Source organism: Thamnophis elegans, chromosome 8 (genome assembly GCF_009769535.1).
Source record: "Thamnophis elegans isolate rThaEle1 chromosome 8, rThaEle1.pri, whole genome shotgun sequence".
NCBI lineage: Eukaryota > Metazoa > Chordata > Lepidosauria > Squamata > Colubridae > Thamnophis > Thamnophis elegans.
Genome location: NC_045548.1, coordinates 15,767,134 through 15,790,062, shown reverse-complemented (window position 1 = coordinate 15,790,062; position 22,929 = coordinate 15,767,134).

Sequence of the window (22,929 nt, the reverse complement as noted above, 5' to 3'; positions counted from 1 at the left end):
AGGTAAAGGTGTTTTTGAGATCCTCAAATAATTGGATATCATCCTTAGATAGTTCTACCCCACAAATACATTAGTCTTCTCACAAAACAATCTCATGTAGCTTGTTAATAATGGTAGATGGATCAAAATGGATCATATTGTTTTTTCCACTACAGACATTTTCCCTAACAGCTCCAAGTGCATCACGGTATGAATAAAGTATTGCAAAGATTGTACTCACAGTCTCTATCTCCCAAGTCATTTTGGAAGGATGTAACAGCATAAAGCAGTGTTTCTCAACCTTGGCAACTTGAAGATGTCCGGACTTGAACTTCCAGAATTCCCCAGCCAGCGAATGCTGGCTGGGAATTCTGGGAGTTGAAGTCCGGACATCTTCAAGTTGCCAAGGTTGAGAAACACTGGCATAAAGTGTAAAGTGTGCCTACCATCTGTCAGGCCTGCAGCTGGTTCCTTTTAGGATCTTTGGCCTGCCACACTCTCTTTACTCTGCTGTTTCATTAGTGGGGAATTGGGAGGGGGAATACTAAGGAGTAGAATGTGTTGTTGTCAAAATAAATTCCTTTCTAGAAAGCCAAGATCATCTTTTGTTCTCTACACCTTTGAGCCTGACCGGAACTGGATGAGTGGAACTGCCAGAGTGGCAGTGGAAGATTGGACAATGTGATGGACTTGTAGGTGTGGGGAAAAGATCATGAACTTTCAACTGGGTGGGGAAACCCAGGAAGTTCAGATTCGGGTTTCCACAGATGTGCCAACATGTCTCTCTTAATAAATTGGAACTTTGAGGAATACTTTGCCTTAGAATCTGATTTAATTTTGTATATTTGGAATGCTGACACCAGCCCTGTCCTAATATTTTCTTGTATTCATATTCATTTCATGTATTCATAATCATGTCTATACATATATCTGTTATCTAACATACTTGATGAAATAAAATAAATATTTTATTTATTTTTTATAAAGGATTTTTAAAATAAAAATCAGCATTTTCTTGAAATGCTTAAGTAGCCTTCATTTTCCAGTTGTTACAACTCAAATATCAAGGTTCAATTTTAGACACTTTATACAAAACTCAACTCCCTTGAAAATCCATAATGGTGGGAAAGTTGGAAAGAATGATAGGAATCTGACAATTGGTAACAAAAGTGGTTGGAGTCCATTATAATGGTGATGATTGCACCACTGGAAGTTTGGAAGGGTCATATTGGAGACTGACCATCCTGGAGAAGCTCTATCTCTTTGGTTCCTCAAAGTCAACACCAATTTGATGGTACAATAATATATTTTTTTAAAATCTCTTAAAGAGGGACTCATTTCCTGGAACAAGGATAAGGTAGTGTGTTCCGATTGTCTGAAAATATACCTGGACCTTTCCTTCCATGACTGCTAGGTGAATAATATATAGTAATGTGTTCTGACCCCCACCTTGTCCGTTCAGAAACAAAAGCCAACAGAACGTTCAAAGGAAGGTTTCTTTATCAGTCCCGGCTCTTGCTGGCTGCAAGCCCAAAATAAACACAGATAAATTGCTCTGGCAAAAGTCCTATAACTCATAAACCTAGACAATGCAAACAGGCTTCCCACTTCTCCAAGCTGGTTTCTGTTAATTCATGAACGTGAACGAGAACGTTGACTTCTGCAACCAGGGCGTGGCACCAGCAGTTTCTTTATACTCAGGCGAGGATCCCAATGAGCAACAGGTGCTCGCAGTCATCTCCTGTATTCCTCCTTTGTCCTTTACGCTGAGTAGACCTAAGCCTACTTGCCTCCTGATACAACTCCCAGATACTTTCAGGAACATTCCCTTTGATCCAATGCTCTGCCACCATCTGGTGGCCAACCAGTCTCTCCTCGCCCTGCTCGGAGTTGACACCCTGTCCTGGGTCCTCCACCTCCTCCAAGGCCAACTCATAAGACCCCTCATTGTTGGAGTCTGGCAGCAGCTCCAACGGCTCCTGCCGGGCCACAATGTATAGTAATTGGTTAAAAATATTTTTGTTAGAAATCAGGACGGTGGTTGTCTATTCCCAGTATTACACCTAGGGCCTAACCAGCAAATGTGGTATTGTGCCAGTTTGCCCCAGTTCGGGCGAACCAGTAGTGGCAGCAGCAGCGGGAGGCTCTGCCCACCCACCCAAATATCATCATGGATGCTCATGCACAGAAGCACCATGCGTGCATTCTCCCAGTTTCAAACTGGTAGGGAAGGTAAGAGAAAACCATTACCACTAACCAGTATGTGTCTAGGTCCAAGCCCTTGCAAATTAGTCACCCTCCCACCTTCTCCTGACTAGAAGGGCTTGAGTAATTGCTGCAAAATCAAGTCTATCATTTTAAAGTTTTCTCAAATGAGTATCCTATCGTGGAACAACACACTATCCTAGCCACCTCTGCTTCTCAGAAATTCACTTTTTTAAAGAAAGATTTTAAAAGACATTGTTACCTCTTCTTTTGAAAAGAAAGGAAAAGGAATGGGAGGCTTAGAGGGGATAAAAGGGGAATGTTGATTTCATTATGATTTCATTGTACACAAGAAGGGAAGAAAGACACCTAGAGGAGGAAACTGGGACTGTGAAGAGATGTTGTGGTTCTATGATTCCTTCTGACATTACACCTCGGTGGGGACAATGATTCTCTCTAGGAAGAGCCAAGGTGGCGCAGTGGTTAAATGCAGCACTGCAGGCTACTTCAGCTGACTGCAGTTCTGCAGTTCGGCTGTTCAAATTTCATCGGCTCAAGGTTGACTCAGCCTTCCATCCTTCGAGGTGGGTAAAATGAGGACCCAGATTGTTGGGGGCAATATGCTGACTCTGTAAACCGCTTAGAGAGGGCTGAAAGCCCTATGAAGCGGTATATAAGTCTAACTGCTATAGGTGTATGTTGCCTGATAGAAAACAATGCTGTCACTCTGCTGGCAACATCTTAGTTTAGCAAGCAGTCGAGGAAGGAGAAAATGCTTAATGGACATGCCCTGTATGAGGGAGTTTTCCACACCTTGATTTGTAGCCTTCCCTGAAAGTGGTGTGAACTTTTTGAGCATACAAACAAAATCAAAGTAAAGGACTGTTTACTCCAGTAGTGACCATCCACTATTCAAAGAATATGCTTCCTCTTCCATTTCTGAAAAAAAAAAGGATATTGGAAATTGATTTTTTATACACTTTTAATTATAAATTATAAAAGAATACATAATTGCTAAATAAATTATTCATATCTTCTTACCTTGAAATGATGCTTCTTGTTATGCTCATGTTATAAAAGAGCCATGGTGGCAAAGTGGTTAGAATGCAGTATTTCAGACTATTTCTGCCAACTGCCAGCAGTTCAACCCTGATTGGCTCAAGGTTGACTCAGCCTTCCATTCTTCCGAGGTCAGTAGAATGGGGATCCACATTGTTAGGGGTAATATGCTGATTCAGTAAACCACTTAGAGAGGGCTGTGAAGCCTAAGTACTACTGCTATTGTTAACCCAGGAAAACGGATGATACGTTCAATGAACACTTTAGGGCTAGTTTGATTTAGTACATCTGAAGAGACAAACCACAGTTAAAACACAAGAGTTGTTTGTTTCATCATCCTTAAGAATGGTTAAGCCACAAATCATTGTGCGGGTGACCTTTTTTGGATCTTCTCTATTGATGAATTACAATAAATTCATACCTTACAATGTGATCCAAAAGGTAAACGTGGTTAATGGATAAAAAGAAATTGCAAAACGAGGAAACCACAATAAAGCCTTAAAGCATATCTAAACCCTGAAATAGTTTGAAAGGCTAAATATGAATCACAGGTAACCATTGAGCTAAAAACCTCACATTTGCCAATTTATTTGAATAAAGGCGTGCTCTATACCCCGACAGTTAGATAGACAGACACTGGTGCTTCAGTTTTTGCCTCTGTTTGCTGTTCCTCCACTATAAAGTGCACTAGTTGAGGACTACCAAAGCCCATAGGTCAGAGAATAGCATTTTGATGGATTATGGGATTGTAACTGTCCCTGCCAGCTGACAGCTTTTATTGGCTGGAGGATGAGCCTGTAAACCTTTATATAATTATTGTATTACAGCCGCTGTGCCTCTGTGTTGCTGGCGCTTGTTCAGGGATCAATGTGGAGATAATTTCAAAAATGAATAGTAAGTATTGATCGTCCCTTGGCGAAGCCTTATCAGTGTCTGAGGCAGACTACTGTAGATTATAACTTCAATGTCATTTATGATGATATGATACGTATTCCAGAGTAGCAATTTAAACAAAGGGCTGATTTAATTCACAATGGATTTTTGTAGCTTGAGGGGTAATAAATCACAATCTCTGTAATTTTTAGAAATGAACATATGTTGGCAGTAGTTCAGGGCAGTTCCTGGGAGATCGGGAAATGACCAGGGAGGGCAAATATCAGCAAAGAACCTCTTCTGAATGATTGGCCTTTACTTGATTCTGACATTCAGATGACCTTGGGGCCTCCACTGGCAGCTGCTGGTTAATTTGCTTCAGTGAGGACACAGTTTAACTTTCTATCTGTCTGCCAATTACCTGACATTTTCAACTTATCACCATCTATTTTTTAAATTATTGGAGGCACATCCACATTTTGAGAAGAAGAGGGGAAAAAAATAAGGCAAAGGTTGTTTTTTTCTGTTTGTTTCTTTTGCTCTGCAAGATGTCAGTAGATGGGATGATTGCAAATGACTTAGGAGTGGAAGCAATAAAAAAAATATAAAGTAACCTTTTTAAAAAAACTTGGCGCACGTTATCAAACAAATCTACAGTATGGTTTGGTTCTCAAGGATTTGTATAGCGAGGTGACAAAAAGACACTTAAGATAATGAACGGGATGTCTGCTTGACATTTTTTGTCAAGCAGTTTCCACTGGAATTGTTTAATAAGTATAAAACTACTGGTAGATGCTCTTACTAATATTGTTTTTAAATAATGGAAAGTGACGTGATCCTAGATCTGTCCAACACAGTGGACTTTCAGGAAGGGGAAGGAGAGGGAACAAGGTGGAATCACTAGCATCCACATCAATGATCTAGAAGAGTCTTTCCCAACTTTGGCAACTTTAGGATTTCTGGATGTTGCTGGAGAATTCAAGGAGCTGAGGTCCAGATGATTTAGAGTGGCCGAGGTTGAGAAACAATTGTCTAGAACAGGGGTTCCTAATCTTGGCAACTTTAAGACAGGTAGAGTTCAACTCCCAGAATTTTGCATCCAGCCATGTTGGCTGGGGAATTCTGAGAATTGAAGTCCATGTTTCTTAGCAATAGCAATAGCAATAGCAGTTAGACTTATATACCGCTTCATAGGGCTTTCAGCCCTCTCTAAGCGGTTTACAGAGTCAGCATATTGCCCCCAACAACAATCCGGGTCCTCATTTTACCCACCTCAGAAGGATGGAAGGCTGAGTCAACCCTGAACCGGCGAGATTTGAACAGCCGAACTGCAGAACTGCAGTCAGCTGAAGTAGCCTGCAGTGCTGCATTTAACCACTGCGCCACCTCGGCTCTTTCTTAGAGTTGCCAAGATTGGGAATGCCTGATCCAGAGCCCTCACTGTGATCTCTACCATACACATCTCTTCTGCTTAAATTTTAGCTTCTCTGGGTGTAGTTATTCTACCCACTGAAAGAGTTAAGTAAGTTTGCAGGTTGTGGATGTGGAGATGCCCTTTTTCCTGGAATCAGGATGGGGCAAAAGCTGGAAATTCTCTTCCCCAGACATTTATTGTTTTGGTAAATAGTCTTTTTCTTTTCTCAACTTATGTTAATTTGGCAGGAAAGTTGGCTGCCTTTCCTAATAACTTTATGTTAAGTAAATTGTAGCAGTATTATTCTATTTTTTTCAAATTGTTGCAGTCATAAACTTCCCAACTCTTTTTTTTTTCTTATTGGCAAAAAGGAATGCTAATTGTATTCATAACTATTACCACATTTGTGGCCATTTTCTTCTTTCTCTGATTCTTCATCCAACAATTTAGTGTCTTCTCTGGCTTTTCTACAACCAATTCACATATCATGTATGAGTACTTGAGTAATGTTGTGTTCCACTGTTTACATTCCCACTTATATCTTCCTTATATTTGTTAGACTTCGTAGGTTCATTTGCCCTAAACAGCTACCAAATGCAATATAAGTCTTCTGTTCAATTTATCCTAAATGCATTCATTTGTTTATTTAGGAAGCAATTGGAATGCGCTCTGCTTGTGACAGATTGGTGCAGGGCAGCAATGAGATGACACACTGTGCGATAATATTAGGAAGAGGTGATGCGTTTCCAGCAAGGAGGAGATGGACCCACAAGTAGAACTTCTATCCAGGATTGGTGCTCTTACAGTGGCTGCTCTGAGAATGAATTCCAGTTGGAGATTGGCCATTTTGAGGAATGCATTGGACTTGGAGGATTTATGGCATTTGGAATGTGCCAACTTGGGCAGGAAAAGGCAATTTGAGGCACTGCAATGAGGAGTTGGGGCAACTGGAATGTGCTGAGTATGTGATGGATAAACCTGTCTGATCCCTCATATTTCCTATATTTGCAACTGCTTGTCTGGATCTTGAAGGACAAATTTCCATCTACTGGGGGTATATTAGACCCAACCATTCTCGTTAAATTGCACCCAATTCCCAACCTTTTCATTTAAGTGCAAAGGGATCTGGAAGAAGCAGATAATTTGGATCTGTTCTAGTTGGGTTTCCTCTGGAGAAAATAGGATGGAGGTGGTAAAACTTCCCAGTACATTTTGGTCTCTGTCATTTAATGCCATCAATGGTGAATCTGAATGGATCATAGCAATAGCAATAGCAGTTAGACTTATATACCGCTTCATAGGGCTTTCAGCCCCCCCCCCCAAGCGGTTTACAAAGTCAGCATATTGTCCCCACAGTCTGGGTCCTCATTTCACCCACCTCGGAAGGATGGAAGGCTGAGTCAACCTTGAGCCAATGAGATTTGAACCGCCGAACTGCAGATAGCAGTCAGCTGAAGTGGCCCGCAGTACTGCACTCTAAACACTGTGCCACCTCGGCTCTCTAATATATGGGAATTTGTAATAGGAGGCATAGTATTGTGGTTATCTTCCTCCTTTCATTGTGGATGGTTCCAGTTGGTGTTGACAGGTGGGAGAACAGTTTAAGCCAAATTTCCTGGTTTGTGGGGTATCTTAGTTGTCCTTATTTAATCTCTACCCACCAGTTGTTGGATTAAATCGGTTGTACATCTTGACCAAGTGACCCTGTTGAGATCTTGTCCCAGTGCCTGGAGTTCTTAGGGTCTGGAGGGGAGAAGAGGAGGCTAAGTTCATCCTTGCTAAGTCTGTGCCTTCCCTGTGATCCACGTACATTATACAAAAGTTGATTTTCTAAGACAGTGAAATCTTCTTGGGTGGCTGGGCTTTTTGCTTTAAGTGGCCAATTAAAGGATTCAGTCATTGATACAAAGATGATACATTTAACAGCTGTGTACAGTACCACTGAACACCAGAATCTTATAAAATATCCCAATTTAAGGCCTCATTAACTTGTGTAATAACTTTGATGTTGCATTTACAATGCTTTACTGTAGTTAAGGGTCAAGAGGCATTTACAGTAACTAAAACATTTCAAAAACTTTTAATTAGGTCCATTTCAAAATGGTTTGTATCCAAGGTAGATTCTGCTTTTATTTCATCAATCTTTTTTTAAAAAGGAAATGCTTTAATATTTTAAATCCTTTTAGTATAAATAAGAAAAAGTGGAGCACTGTATCAAATGTCAAATCAACTTGCTGCTTTATATATATTTAGCTTACTTTAAGAAAACCAATCTGTATATACAAATCAGGTTTCATTGCCTTATTGGATGGTAAAATGAAAGGCATAAGGACAGCATTGTTCATTAGGGATTACCCAAGCATTAAAATAATTGGCACAACTAATACAAGCTAATGTCATAAAGCCATATGTTTTGGAATATTTTTTTGTCCATGTGTGCAAATATGAGATTTAAAAAAAGATTTCTGAAATGATAGAAGCCAAGTTCAAATTTTTAATAATTTATCAAGATACAGAACACAGAAATACAAGAAAACTGAAAATAATGGGAAAAGAGGGGAGGAAAAGAGGAAGATGAAAAAGTATAGGGTAGTGATGGTTAACCTTTTCGGCACCAAGTGCCAAAACTGGGGCGCCAGAACCTGGAAGAGAGCAATTCTCTTAATGTGTGCATGCGCGTGGAGGCCAGCTGCTCTTCTGGCTTCTGGTGCTCTGACTAGCTTCTTTCTTCCATATGAAGACTAGCTGTTGTGCATGCACACACCAGAGCCCGGATGAGCAGCTTGCAACAGCATGCATGCCCACAGAGAGTGCTTGGCGTGCCACCTCTGGCATGTGTGCCATAGGTTCTCCATCACAGGTATAGGGCAAAGGGGGGAAACAAAAAGAAAAGCATTGGCTTCCAAACTAACATCATAAAACAGAGGCCCCACTCACGTTCTCTGCTATTAGCAATAGCAATAGCAGTTAGACTTATATACCACTTCAAGCGGTGGGTTTCAAAAATTGTTCGAACCTACTCTGTGGGTGTGGCCTCCTTTGTGGGAGAGGCTTGCCGCCCATGTGACCAGATGGGAGTGGCTTGCCGCCCATGTGACCGGATATGAAGATGCCGATGACACTTGTCAGAAACACCTTAAATTACCTCACACACAGCACTGGTGTGCATAAGAATATGATGTAAACTTGTTTTTTAAAAGGCATCTTTGGTTTGCATTAAAACAACTTCAACACATGCAATGTTCTGATTGCACCACAAATGCAGTAATCATCCTTACCTTTCACAGAGGCACTGAGTTTTATAAATATGAGCATGATAGTGTAGAATAATCATATCCAAGGACCAGTGGTGGGTTTCAAAAATTTTTGGAACCTCTTCTGTAGGTGTGGCCTGCTTTCCGGGTCCACTGGTGGAACCTTTTCTAACCGGTTCGGTAGATTTGACGAACCGGTTCTACCGAATAGGTGCGAACTGGTAGGAACCCACCTCTGACCACTTCATAGGGCTTTCAGCCCTCTCTAAGCGGTTTACAGAGTCAGCATATTGTCACTATTAATCCCTGCAGGACAAAATCTTGTTACTCCCCAGCAGGTTACCTGTTGCTCCAGACCATCAAGGATGATTCCACTCAATTCAAATGGAATCCAGGATGCCTAAAATCATGTTAGCTGATATTGTCCAAGACCTGCAGGTTTCCCACAAATTTTAGGAGGAAGGAATGCTTCATGGAATATGGGAAGAATTGGAGTCCCAAACCTATTCAAGCTACAGGCGTTGAAATATAAAGAAGAAAAGACAGGAGCTAGAGAGTAACATGACCCTTCTGGCTTCAAAATAAAGGCTCAGAATGGAGTCATTGGTCCTTCTTTTTTTTTCCATATTGAAAGTACTTCCAGGTTCTCCTGGATTTGAACTCAGTAATTTTTTTTCCGCCCACCAAAGCTGAAGCCAAAGCATCCTCTTGGATTATGCACAAGGACTGAGGTAAAATAAAACAGAGTTCATCCGTTTTTTTCTTTTAAGTGATGATAAGGTGAAAGTTGGTGTGTTTTCCCACCATTTCCAAATGTTCATCATAAGTAGCTCCCGTTTTTTGGAACATTATGACCCCACCCCCAAGGTGAGACCCACCCTCACCTTCAAAACCTGGCTCTGCACCTAGAATAAGTAGCCTGACAATCATCAATGACAAGAGCAAATGTTGCCACTGCTTGTTTTTCGATCAATTAACTTTCTTAGTAGATTGCGGAACAGATGTAGATGTCATAAATAAAAACACTCTGCAATATTTTGATTAGCAGTACAATTAGATATAGTCTGGACAACAATAGAAATAAGCCAACTCAAAAATTGTATGTTAATTAGGCTTCTTCATCAACATGGAAGACAGTACTGAATGAAAATGATCCTTGAGTAAGAACAGGTAGCAAATTTGATATCATCCAACTGCTGCTAAAAGAAGAAACATAATTTTGGGTTTAATTGAACTAAAATATAGTTTTCAATGATAGCAAATAGTTGTTCCACTTTATTTTATGCTGAAGAGACATCACTGGATTTGAGTAAAATATCAAGTTCTAGCACCACATTTTTAGAAGGATTGAGGCAAACTTGAAGAGGTTTAGAGAAGAGCAACAAGGGTAGACTAGGAATTAAATTGTATAAAGAATGATGGAAGGAGCTAGAATTACATATATGCCTTTAGATGAGAAAAGAGGAACACCATAGTCTTCAAAGAGTAAAAGAACAGCACCAAAGGAGGTCAAGATGTGTTATCCATTGTTCTGAAATGCAGACTATCAAGACATTTAAACTGCAGAAAGTTAAACTCTGATTGACAGTTAGATAAATGCTTCTTCTTAGGGAGATCAAGTTTAATAGTGGGATCAATTACCCATGGTAGTTGTGGGTCTCCCTTCATTTGATAAGTTTAAGCAGTGGCCACCATTGAACAATAAATAAACATAACACAGCCAACTGTTAGGGATATTTTAATTTGGATTTATGTCCTCAGAAAGGATATGGACTTCGTTTCTATGATCTTTGCCAACTTTATGACTTTCTGAAAATAAATTGGAATGTTCAGATAGGAGAGGAAATGAAATAAAGGTTTGGAAAAGAGATGATGTGTGTGTGTGGGAGAGAGAGAGACACAGAGAGAAAAGTTAAAAAATACTCTATTGCCATTGATAATTAGATATGGTAGTCCTCAATGTATGACCACAATTGAGCCCAAAATTTATGTTGTTAAGTGAAAAATTTGTTAAGTGAGTTTTGCCCCATTTTATGAGTTTTCTAGCCACGTTTGTTAAGTGACTCACTGAAATTGTTAAATTAGTAACTTGGTTGTTAAGTGAATCTTGCCTCCCATTGACTTGGCTTGTCAGAAGGTTGCAAAAGGGCATCACATGACCCAGACCCCAAGGGTGAAAAACAAGGTCACTTTTTTCAGTGCCATTGTAACTTCGAACTGTAAGTCAAGGACAGTGGTGGGTTTCAAATTTTTTTAGACCCTCTTCTGTAGGTGTAGCCTGCTTTGTGGGAGTGGCTTGCCAGCCATGTGACCGGGTGGGAATGGCTTGGAAGTCACGTGACTGGGTGGGCGTGGCCAACTTGTAAAATGTGGTGAAACTCACTTAACAATGCTCTTGCTTAGCAACCAAAATGTTGGCTCGGAAACTGGCATTTGAAGCACACAAGTCTTAAAGCTGTCAAGTTACAAGATCCTTGCGCCCCTAACCCTTTAGAAAAAAAACCCCAGGGGTGTTCAAACTTGACAGCTTTAAGACTTTAAGGTTTAGATAGGACTCTTAGAGGCGGGGTGGGGCGATTGGTGAGCCAGCCAATCAGTGAGTGGCGAGCAGGGCAAGCGTGGTGCAGATGGGCGGGGGGGGGAGCTAGAACTGGTTCTAAATGGCATGGTAGATTTGTGGAACCCCTTCTATAAAAGAGGTTAGAACTGGCAGGAACCCACCCCGGGTCGAGGACTACCTGTAGATTTGATAGGATCTGTATGGAGACATAATCATGACAAGGAAAGATTTACATGATTTCCTTGTAAAAAATAATAACTTTTTTTTTATTTGGGAATGAGGACAATCTGGATCTTTTAGGACAATAACTTGCACTTTCACAGGAAGCCTTCCTTCACTATTGCAACTCTAAGTATACATGAAGAGAATTAAAAAAACTGAGGTATGAAAGTTATCTTCTTACAGTTTTAATGCTCAGTAAAATCTTTCAGTTTGGTTACAGTGTCAAAACATGAATGAACTAACTGTGGTTAAAGTATATCCCTGATAAAGAATGGAATCGCTTTATAGTATTACAGCAATGATTTATTCAAATTATGATTCTTTTATTTTCATTGAAATAAGTCTCCAAAGAGTCTTCATAACTCACTTTCTCCATTGTTGCTCATCATGAAATTACAATGGGATTAGTATAAAATGTGCATGTTCTGAATCAAACAAAAGTACATTTAAAATAAACAGTCACAGCTCTATTCGTGAGATACAATTAACCATAAGTCCAATACAAAGGATTTTGGGCTGAGTTCTAAGCAAACAGCATTAAGTGCCACAATAGGAAGGCAGACTCTGTACCAATACAATTTTCAGGCATTTACCAAGCTGAAAGACAATTTGCATTGGTGTCATTTGAAAGTTCAAAATTCACAATTGTACAGAGGAATGATGCCAGAATCTGCACTAGCACCTACAATTATGGTAACAGAACACAATGGAAGTTCTGTTTAGGTGACAAGATTAGATTTCTGAATATAAGGAAAGCAAGAGGCAATAGACAAAGCCAAGCTTGGTGTGAAGAAATTCTTGGATTCACTACCCATATCCAGGAATATTTGTGGGGAAAAAATCAGAGGTGGAATCCTGAAGTGCAAGTGTCTTCCAATATAAATTGTTAAGGGTACCTTGAACTGGTAATGCAGAATGAGGTTTAGAATTTGGCTTTGTTATGAAACATTGAGCTATCATTCCTACACTACATATGGTACATTTAGCATCCTTCCATCCTATAGAATATAATTCATTGTACTTTGTCAAGGTTGTAACAGTTCATCCTCAAAATACTTACAATGCAGACTATAGTCTATCTGGTCCTGGCATCTTTCTTGGTTTACTCCTTTTAATTGCTTTTGAGAGTTCCTTATCATTATGGTCCATCCATACATTTTCTTTTTCTGTGATCCATAGTATTTTGTTTAAACCTGTGTTCAAATTTGTATTTAATGTATTCATCTATTTTCTCCAAGGGATAGCATGTCCTTTATAGAAATTAGAATAATAATTATAAAAAATAATTCACTAACTGCATGGTTACATTATATGGTTACATTGACCATTAGTCTTATAATTTCATTATTATTATTATTATTATTATTATTATATTATTATTATTTTCTCTTTGCAGTTAAAAACCAATCATTTCTCTGGTTATTCACAAATTTAAAATTCCTTTGCTTTGCATAATTCAATTTAATTTCCATTCCTCTCATCGATAAACTGTTTCTGTAAAACAGAACTTGCATTTCCTGGAGAATTCCTTAATTCTTCCTTTCCTTTCATTTCATCTAGCATGAAACAAATTTTGAAGGATTTTTTTCCTTCATCCTCATATTTAAAAAAGTATTATTAAATCTTATATTTCCAGAAAGTATAATGAATTAGTTATTTAAGTAAAATCTACCATAACTCTTTTTGCTTCTCCTTGAACAAATCCTTCTGTAGGCTGTCAAATTATGTTCTAGAAGTATGGTTCAATATGAAAATTAACTTCATAGCTAAAAAGCAAAACTGATACAGAATTCAATTCAATATGAAATCCATTTCAGTAATTATTAATCTTACAAATAGGTTTGCACCACATTCAAAACTGGGGGTTTCTTTAACACAGAATTGTACTTCTTTATGATCTTCTATACTTTAAAGATTAGGCAGTAATTACTGCAATTTCTTTCTATAGAAATTTCTATAATTTATCATTTGAGCTATACCAGTTATAGTTAATTATTGCATTAAAAAGCCAATTTAAAAATTGATTTATTTTAAAATGCTGACACAACATTTCAAATGGATTGCGATTCCAAGATGCAGATATATATTAATGTCTTTTTGATTTTTCAGCTAATTTTCTAAGTTTATTTCCTTTTTATCTATTTGCTGTTCTTTTATTCTTGATTTGTTGTTGTTATTGTTGCAAATTAATAAATTACCACATTTGAAAACAAACAAAAAAGAAATGTGATGCTAACAGCTAATGATTTGCTTAGCAGCATAATATACACTTCCTATGTTAAAAAGTGCAAACTGGGAAATACTGGGGACATTGAATCATATTCCTTATCTTTATTTTAGAAACTGCTTGTTCCTATAGTAGTGTCTTCATCACTTATAATATGAGCCCTTTTACCAACCTCATTCAAGACTTTACTCCAATCATCTGAAACCATTTTTGGGCTGTTCTTCCCTGGAATCAGTGGGGTCAAGAACAACCTACAGACAATACAGTATACAATCTTCTAGTCACTTCTTTTAGGGACCCATAATGATTCTTCTATTCTAATTGATCCTTTCAGTCTTTTCAATTGATGTGGAAAAGTATTGGGTTTATAGCAATAGCAATAGCACTTAGACTTATATACCCCTTCACAGTGCTTTACAGCCATTATCTGAGGACACTGCTACTGCCTCTTAATTTACATGGTGTCATTTTGGCCTGACAATGGCAATTCCTGACCCATTTCCTGAAATCATTCCCACTCACTGAGTTTTTAAGGGAATAGATGCTTTGAATTGTCAAGAGAGTGAGCAGCTTATATCAATAACAATATCACTTAGACCTATATACTGCTTCATAATGCTTTTACCACCCTCACTAAGCAGTTTACAGAGCCAGCATATTGCCCTCAACAACCTGGGTCCTCATTTACCCACCTCAGAAGGATGGAAGGCTAAGTCAACCTTGAACCTGGTGAGATTTCAACTGCCAAATTGCAAGCAGCTGGCAGTCAGCAGAAGCAGCCTGCAGTACTGCACTTTAACCACTGCACCACTGAGACTTATGAAGTACATCAGCTGTTCAGACTGGTTGGTTTCATGGCTTTCTCATTAGCTTTTTGGAGCTCAGTGTCTAATATCTAATCACTCTCATTTAAACAGTTTCAATCTGAAGTAGTTGAGAAAGTGGAAAGTAGCTCATTCATACAGTACTTAAGGTACATAAATATTATGTCCATCTGACTTGTAGAAAAGACAAGGTCTGATTTTCCACAATTACTTTTTCACATTAATCTCTTCATCTCTATCATTTTGGTAAAGTGTCGGGTGTGAAGAATCAGGATAATGTATTAAGTTCCACTTGAGTTCATTTATTACTTAGGCACAAGAATCTAGTCAACTAATGGCCAGTGCTAAATTGGTACCAGTAAGAGTTAATGGGATTCAAGGGGGGTTAGACTTGGATCTCTTATGGAAACATAATGACTCCAGGCTGATTCCTCTCTTGACTCCGTCCCCAGGTTCTGCTTCTCCTTCTTTTACAAAACTTTTAACTTGCTAAATCCCAAGGGGGAATTCATTAGAGTAGGGGTGTCAAACTTGATCACATCACGTGACGTATCATGATGTATCACAATATTTTTTGCCTTTGCAGAGCTGGGGTGAGTGTTGCCTGCACATGATGTATCCAGCCCGCAGGCCACCAGTTTGACAAGCCTGTATTAGAGCCTTCTTTTTTTTATATGATTTGAGATATGGAAAAAAGATGAGCTATGAATTAATGTTACATTAATCAGTGTATGATATATTTCATAGTCTGAGGACACATCTCTACAACAGCATAGTTTTTTTTCACCCCAGTATTTCTTTTGTTTGTGTGTGTTTGACCCAACACCTCTTTTCAATTCTTATCTAGTTTGCTCTGACATTTATAAATTTGTTACCCAATTTTTAATCATATTTCCTGATTTCCAACCATTTTTCTTTGTTATTTTGGATACTGTCCACCATAACCAATTCTTTATAATATTCTTCCATTTCACTAGATCGCAGGTCAGTAACCTTAAAGACTCAATGAGGTACAAAGGTCCTAACCAGAAGCCCCCCCCCCACTCAATTCTGGAGCTGACTAGAAGTCCGGTTCCCCCATCATAGAGTCTCCTCCTAGCACAGTGTCCTTTTTCCTCTGCCAACCAGAAGTCCAGTTCCCCCACCATAGAGTCTCCTAGAGCCCTGGATTGCTGACCCCTGCACTAGATACTTGCACGAATTCAGCAAATTTTTAGAGAAAAAGCTAGATCAACTTTTCATTTTAAATTATTTTTTTAGAATGTATCTCCTCCTAGATTACCTGTATGTATTAATACTAGCTGGCTACACTAAGACACATTCTTGAATCTGCTGAGATTTCAGGGAAATGGGGTGGGGGGAATGTAGACATCATTTACCTTGTGGTGTATAGAAGAATCTGATCCAAATGCTGCTTGCTGTTGGACTATAAGTTTTCTAAGACAGGAGATATATCTGGCTGTTTGTTGAGTGCCGTGCACATTTACAACAGTGTCCAAAATTATAAATATTTTATCTCCGGGAATGAATGACTTCTAGAAGGTACCAATCACTGTGCTATTGTTGTCTTCTCTGTACACATTTTTGTCATTAGAGGCAAGAAGATTGAATTCTTTTACTTGCTTTCCTCTCTGTGAAAAATAATAATGGTTTTAGTGCTTTCTCTCTCTCCCTCCTTCTTATGGGGTGTGTGTGTGTGTGGTCTGTGTCTGTGTCTGTGTGTGTGTGTGTGCCTGTGTGTGCACCATACCACAGAAACATTGTGAATACAGCACATATAGTGTACATGAGCATGCTGGATTTTAAAATCTGATGGCTTAGCACTACCATATAATTTTACATGCTCTGTGTCCTCTTGAGCTTTCAAAGACAGTATTTATTAGCCCTTAGACCAAACTATGTGCATGCCGTATCATTACTAGCTGAGGGGGAATCATTTGAACCAATGTAATTTACTCAATATTGGTCAGTTTGACTCCTGACCCTTGTCCCTTGATGGTGTATCCTTAGCAACCCTGGATGTTAAGTCAGGATGTGCTTATTGGTCACATCTGTGACAGCTTGCTAAAGGATGCTTAGCACTGTTTTTTCTTGGGGAGGGGAATGCAATGTATATTTCACTCTGGGTATTATTTGTTGAAACAAACAGGGTTAAAATAGTAGAGCTCCTAAATTTGGGCTGTAGAAATCTGGGTGATTGACAGATATAGGAAACAATAACTTTTGTCCCCATCTAATGGCTGTCCGGAATTTTGCAGCTTAAATCTAGAAGACTTACTATAGAATAATAGAATGGAATGGAATGGAATGGAACGGAACGGAACGGAATGGAATAGAATGGAATGGAATGGAATAGAGTAGAATGGAAAGGAGTGGAATAGAATAGAATTCTTTATTGGACAAGTGTGATTGGACACACAAGGAATTTGTCTTTGGTGCATATGCTCTCAGTGTACATAAGAAGAATAAAATACATTAATAAAATACAAATAGAGAAAGAAGGAATAAGATGTAAATATAGACATACATTGTTAAGGAGAGGGAGGGTGGAATGAAAAAGAGAGGTTCACATACAGTACACACCCGTATTGTTTGGAGTATAAATAATTAAAGTAATCTTTTTAAAGCAAGAGAATCACATTGAAAGAGTGCATGACAAGGGTTACTTTCTCCTTAGAAGCTAATAGCAAAAAGTATCCCAGAAACAAACCTAATTTAACAGGTTTGCTTCCACATTATTTAACAACTCTAAAAATGCTTTATCATAGTGTTGTCTGTATGAAGAAATAAGACTTGTATGTGTTATACAGATTGCTATACATGTTCTGTGAATATGCTGGTTTCTTTCTTTATAAACTTTTTGTAACCTGTTCCACAGTATTTTTTTTAAATCATACAAACCTGTTTTTACTTAAATGAGATGAATTCTCACTTCTTTGTATCAACTCTATTTATTTTAGAGAAGCTTTCTCCAACACCTTTTTAAAATGTCTATGGAGATTCTCAGTCATCTGGATCATGGTTGTCTCAAAGGTGCTTTTCAAAAGGCAACTGGATTTTCCGTGACCCGACAAAAGCGCGAATGTTATAAGCGTGCCGACAACACCGCGGCGCTAAAACCGCGATGTCAAAAGCGCGCCGACAACAGCGAGCCGACAACAGCGCGCCGACAGAAGCGCGATTTAATTTAAGGTAAGATTTACAGTTAGGTTTAGGGTTGGGTTTAGGTTTAGGGTTAGGTTTAGGGTTACGTTACAGCGCGCTTCTGTCGGCGCACTTTTGTCGGCGCGCTTTAGGGCTAATTAGTCGCTCATTCGTCGCGCGGTTTTGTCACCGCGCTTTAGACACCGCGGTTTAGTCAGGCGCGCTTTTGTTGTGCATGCATTTGTGGTGGAACCGGATTTTCTTTGTTTTTCTTTGAAGAGGTTTCGCTTCTTATCCAAGAAGCTTCCTCAGTTCTTTTAAATGGATATTATTTGTCTCTTTAGAACAGGCCTGTCAAACTAGCGGCCCACAGGGCAGATATGTCACACACAGGCCACGCCCACTCCAGCTCTGCGAAGGCAAAAAATGTCACGATATGTCATGATCCAGCCTGTGACACGATTGAGTTTGACACCAGTGCTTTAGAAAATCTTCATTGGATTTCACCCCTAATTTGGCACCTAACTTTTGTTTTTAATGCAGTCTTTACATCTCCCAATGGGCATGTTTTCAGATTTTCCCAGACTGGATCAAAGATGCTGCTCTTTTTTCCTTCATCGACCTACCACCTGCCCACAATTCTGAAAACTTTATTACAAATTTTAATATCGCAATACAGGTAGTCCTCAACTTACATCTTGTTGCTTAACGACCAATTGCAATAATAACAGAATTGATGCTTTATGGTTATAAAGCACTTCTGGCCATTGTAAAATGTCAAACCATCACCTCAATTACATGTCTGCATTTTGGGCACTTGTCAATCTATTCACAAATTTTCCAAGTGCCCTGAAATAATGTAGTTGCCATCTGCAATCTTATCTTCTGGCTTCCCCAGAAAGTCAATGGGGAAGCCAGAAGTGGAAGGGATGTTGGCTCTGAGGTCCATTCCTCTAGCATGCTGAGGGATTTTTCTTCCACTTTAGCCTTTAAGAATGATAGATTTATGAGCATTTCCCTCTCCCCATCCAAAGGCTCAGAAAGGCTCTGGAAGGGATGGGAAAATGATAGCATCAATGTTTTAAAAGGCTCAGAGAACTGGCATTTGCTAGCATTTTCCCTCTAGCAATGCCATTACTCTGAAGCTTTTGGACAACTGGTGTTTGCTAATGTTTTCACCAGATTATGGGGTGGGGAGATCCTTAAGCATGTTGGAGAAGAGCCTCAAATCTGTCGAAAAGCTAGTGTACACCATGATCCTTCTTCCAATGGAGCAGGAAGAGGGCTTAGATCTTCAGGTTATAGTGGGATGCTCAAGCTCCCTCCCTACGCCATAATGCCTGGGAGACTCAAGCCTTCTTGCAGGTGGTGTTAACAACCCCTGCTGTCTCTTAATGAGCATGGTTCACCGATAAAAGGGTGCCCGACAAAAGCGCGCCCGACAAAAGTGATGACAAACCGCGAGTTCTAAACCGAGCCAATGAATGAGTGCTGAAGCGCACCGACAGAAGCGCGCTCTAAACCTAACCCTAATCCTAACCCTAACCCTAACCCTAACCCTAACCTAACCTAACCCTAACCTGACCCTGACCCTGACCCTGACCCTGACCCTGACCCTGACCCTGACCCTAACCCTTACCTTAACTTAAATCGCACTTCTGTCGGCGCGCTGTTGTCGGCACGCTGTTGTCGGCACGTTGATGACATTGCGGTTTTTGCGTCGCAGTTTTGTCGGCGCGCTTTTGTCGTGCGCGCATTTGTCGGGTCATGAATGAGCACAACTAGAAGAACTGAGATTGTGGTCATGTTATAAAGCGGTCATATGGCCTCTCATTTGAGGACTGCTTCATTCAATGACCAAGATTCTGGGCCCATTTGTGGTTGTAAGTGGAGGACTATGTCTATAGGAATTCTGCTTTCTTGTCTCTGTGAAGCTGAACCATCTCAGTTCATCTTCTCTAAAAAATGTCTATGGATCTTCAGATGAATTTAGGAATAATAGACTAACCTGTTTTTCATTTCTTTGCTTATTGTAACACTGCAGCTCCAAGGAAAGAAAAAAGAAAAAAGAAAAGAAAATAGAAAGAGTTTGTGTCATAGGAGTTACTATGAGGAGGAAGATGTGAAATGTCTTTGCTTCTAGGAACAGCTTTAAAGATGAGCAGTTTAACCTTCAGTGATGAATTGTCATTGATTATATATTTATACTTGTTAAAATATACATATTTGTGCTTACCTCTCTTTAGACTATGACGTCTAAATATTTTATGAAAAGGAACCAAATTATGTAGAAATCAGATTTTACTGTTGGTTGAATAAGGAAATATAATTGATGTGTTACCTTTTACATAATTAACCTTTTACCCAGTCATTTTCTCTTTGGATGCTTCCTAGAATATTTCCACTATTTTGTCAATCCTTGCCTTGCATATTGTAGCATCTTTGATATACTATATATCTGAGTATGCATTACTACATAATATAGTTGTGTTAATTCTTTCTCCTCTTTGTTTCATCTTTTACTGCTGGGGTGTCAAGGAAATTATATTATCTCCTATTCTATTACTTATTGAGGTCACCTTACAAATTCCTCTAAATTTTCTTTTAATTCCCAGGTTAACTTATCTCCTTGGGATTTCCTAGTGGTCTCCCATCCGGATATTGACCATTTCAGTGCTCTGTTTGGCTTTGTTGAGTTTACCTAGGCCAGTAAAGATGTACTGGGTTCAGAATTGCAGAAGGAAGAAAGTTAAAAAAAAACTTTTCATTTACTTCTCATAGTGCCATATGTGTGCAAGGCTGTAACAGTAAAAATAAAGATAACAATATTCAAGTCCATGTTGTCCACAAATTTTTAAAAAAGTGAACCTATTGTTTTATCAACCCACTGAACCTACCCAGGCTTTGTTCCCCCATTTCCCACACAGTGAAATCCCCCCTTCTTCTCATCAGCAAAAGAAGCTATAATGAGCAAATTCCTTATCAAGACCTCACACCATCCTTCATGAAATGTCAGAAAATTGCTCTTTGTGGAATTAGTCAATGCAGGGGTTTTTTTTTCCCTCCCAGAAGCCCATTTGTTTCACATGCTAGCACTGAATATTGTAGGAATTGGCAGAATTTAAATGACAAATGCATCTAACTTTGCCTTGTTCCGTATTGCGGTATGGATATCAAACACAACACTCATCTGACTTCTTATAGATAGATAAAAGTTATGCAATTACAAAAAAGAAAATGTTCGTATGTCACAGAGCTCCCTATCTTTTCATTTAAAAAGATGGCATTGAAAGATCTACAGTATTTAATCATCAAGGAGTGTCCTCTTTTTAAAAAGAACTTCTTATCCTCTTTCCCATGTAGATTTGTGTACATAAGATCATTTAAAGCTAATAGCTTTAATTTAACACACACATACACACATACACACAATAACTTAATAATTAATGGTTTGATTTAAAGAAAGAAGAGATATCATTCCTGCAATCTTCCAGGAAAGAATGGACAGTCACTGTGTTATTTTGTTAAGAGTAGCAGTCTGGTATGTAGGATAATAATCAATGCAAATTATTGAGTTTCACAGTGGTTATTTTGGAGGTATAATGCATTTTCTTTGCAGCTGGTTTGCGTGGTCATTACTTATTAATATCCAAAGGCTTAACAATCGACGATTTAGTATTTTGCCGGGAACGATCTCTTATAAACCTCATCCCTCCTTGTAACTGAACCTGATGCTGCCAGGTATCCAGGTTCTTCAATTTGGCATCGTGTGGATTCTGCATTAGCATGCCTTATGAATTTCCATCTGAACAAATGGAAAAAAAGTGTTAGGACAGAGCCTGCAGCCTGACGTGTCCTTTAATTGCCATTTACATAGCAGAGGAATCATTAATTTCTAATTCACCTATTATTCACTCTTCTCAGCCAGCAACATCAATGTTGGGTTTGGGGGCAGAGGAATAAATGAAGCTCCTGTTTTGTGTTAGATACCTACTTTTTGTGTTACTTCCCTTAATGTTGTTTTGACCTCAGACAAATAGTACTGGAGCCTCGGCAGCTTTGGGCTCTTGTTTAGATATGATTTATGATGCTACATTAGCCCTTCATTGACCTAGAAATGCCCTAATATTAAAACAGTTTGACACACAGAAAATCAAAAGCCCTTTTATTGGAAGTGCTATTGTCCGCATCATAAGTTTCCCCGATGTGATGCCACAGTTACACCATCAATTTCCTACTACTATTGAATACTGTATTGAAAAACTAATGGACAGAATCCTTTGTCATTTCTGTCCCAGTGACCAGCAAATAGCTCAGTGAAAGCCTTTCGTTTGATATCACTCCAGGCATTTTGAAATGACACAGCCAAGATACTGCCTCTGCATTTTATGAATATTACATATGAGTTAGACCGGTGAAAGGCTACGTAATTCTTGCTTCTTTGAATGTTTACCAATAGGAGTAGATTTTAGAAGTTTTATGAAAAAAGGACACTTAATTTTAGGATTTCTTTACATTTAGCCCTTTTAATTTTTAAAAAATAATTGTTATAATATTACTACTAAGAATGTTAAACTATAATTATTAGAAGATGTTGAAACTTTTAATTTGTGTCCTATATTATTTTTATTCTTAGCTGTGCTGAGTACCATTCTTTCATTAAGACCTCAGGTGAAAAACCAGAGGTGATACATAGATGATAGATAGATAGATAGATAGATAGATAGATAGATATAGATAGATAGATAGATAGATAGATAGATATATAGATAGATAGAAAGATAGAAGTGGTGGGTTCCGGATCCCATTGCAACAGGTACGGTTGCAACGGGGCCCAGCGTCCTCCACATGAACATGCACAGTGCGCTCACGTGCACATGCAGTGCATGCACACATGCGTGCAGTGCACACATGCATCTTATCTTCCACGATGCCTCCGTGAGCCTCCATGTTGCTCCAGCTGCTCAGCGGAGCGTCACGCAGGCGCTGTACACGCCATGCGTGTGAGCGGAAGTACCGAAGACTTTAAAGACAGGTAAGGAGCATGAGCGGGCGAGTGGGCCCTCCAGAGCACCGTACCGGAACAGTACCAGGTGCTCCGGGCAGGCACTGGTATGCCCGTATCGGGGCGTACCGCCTGCAACCCACCACTGATAGATAGATAGAAA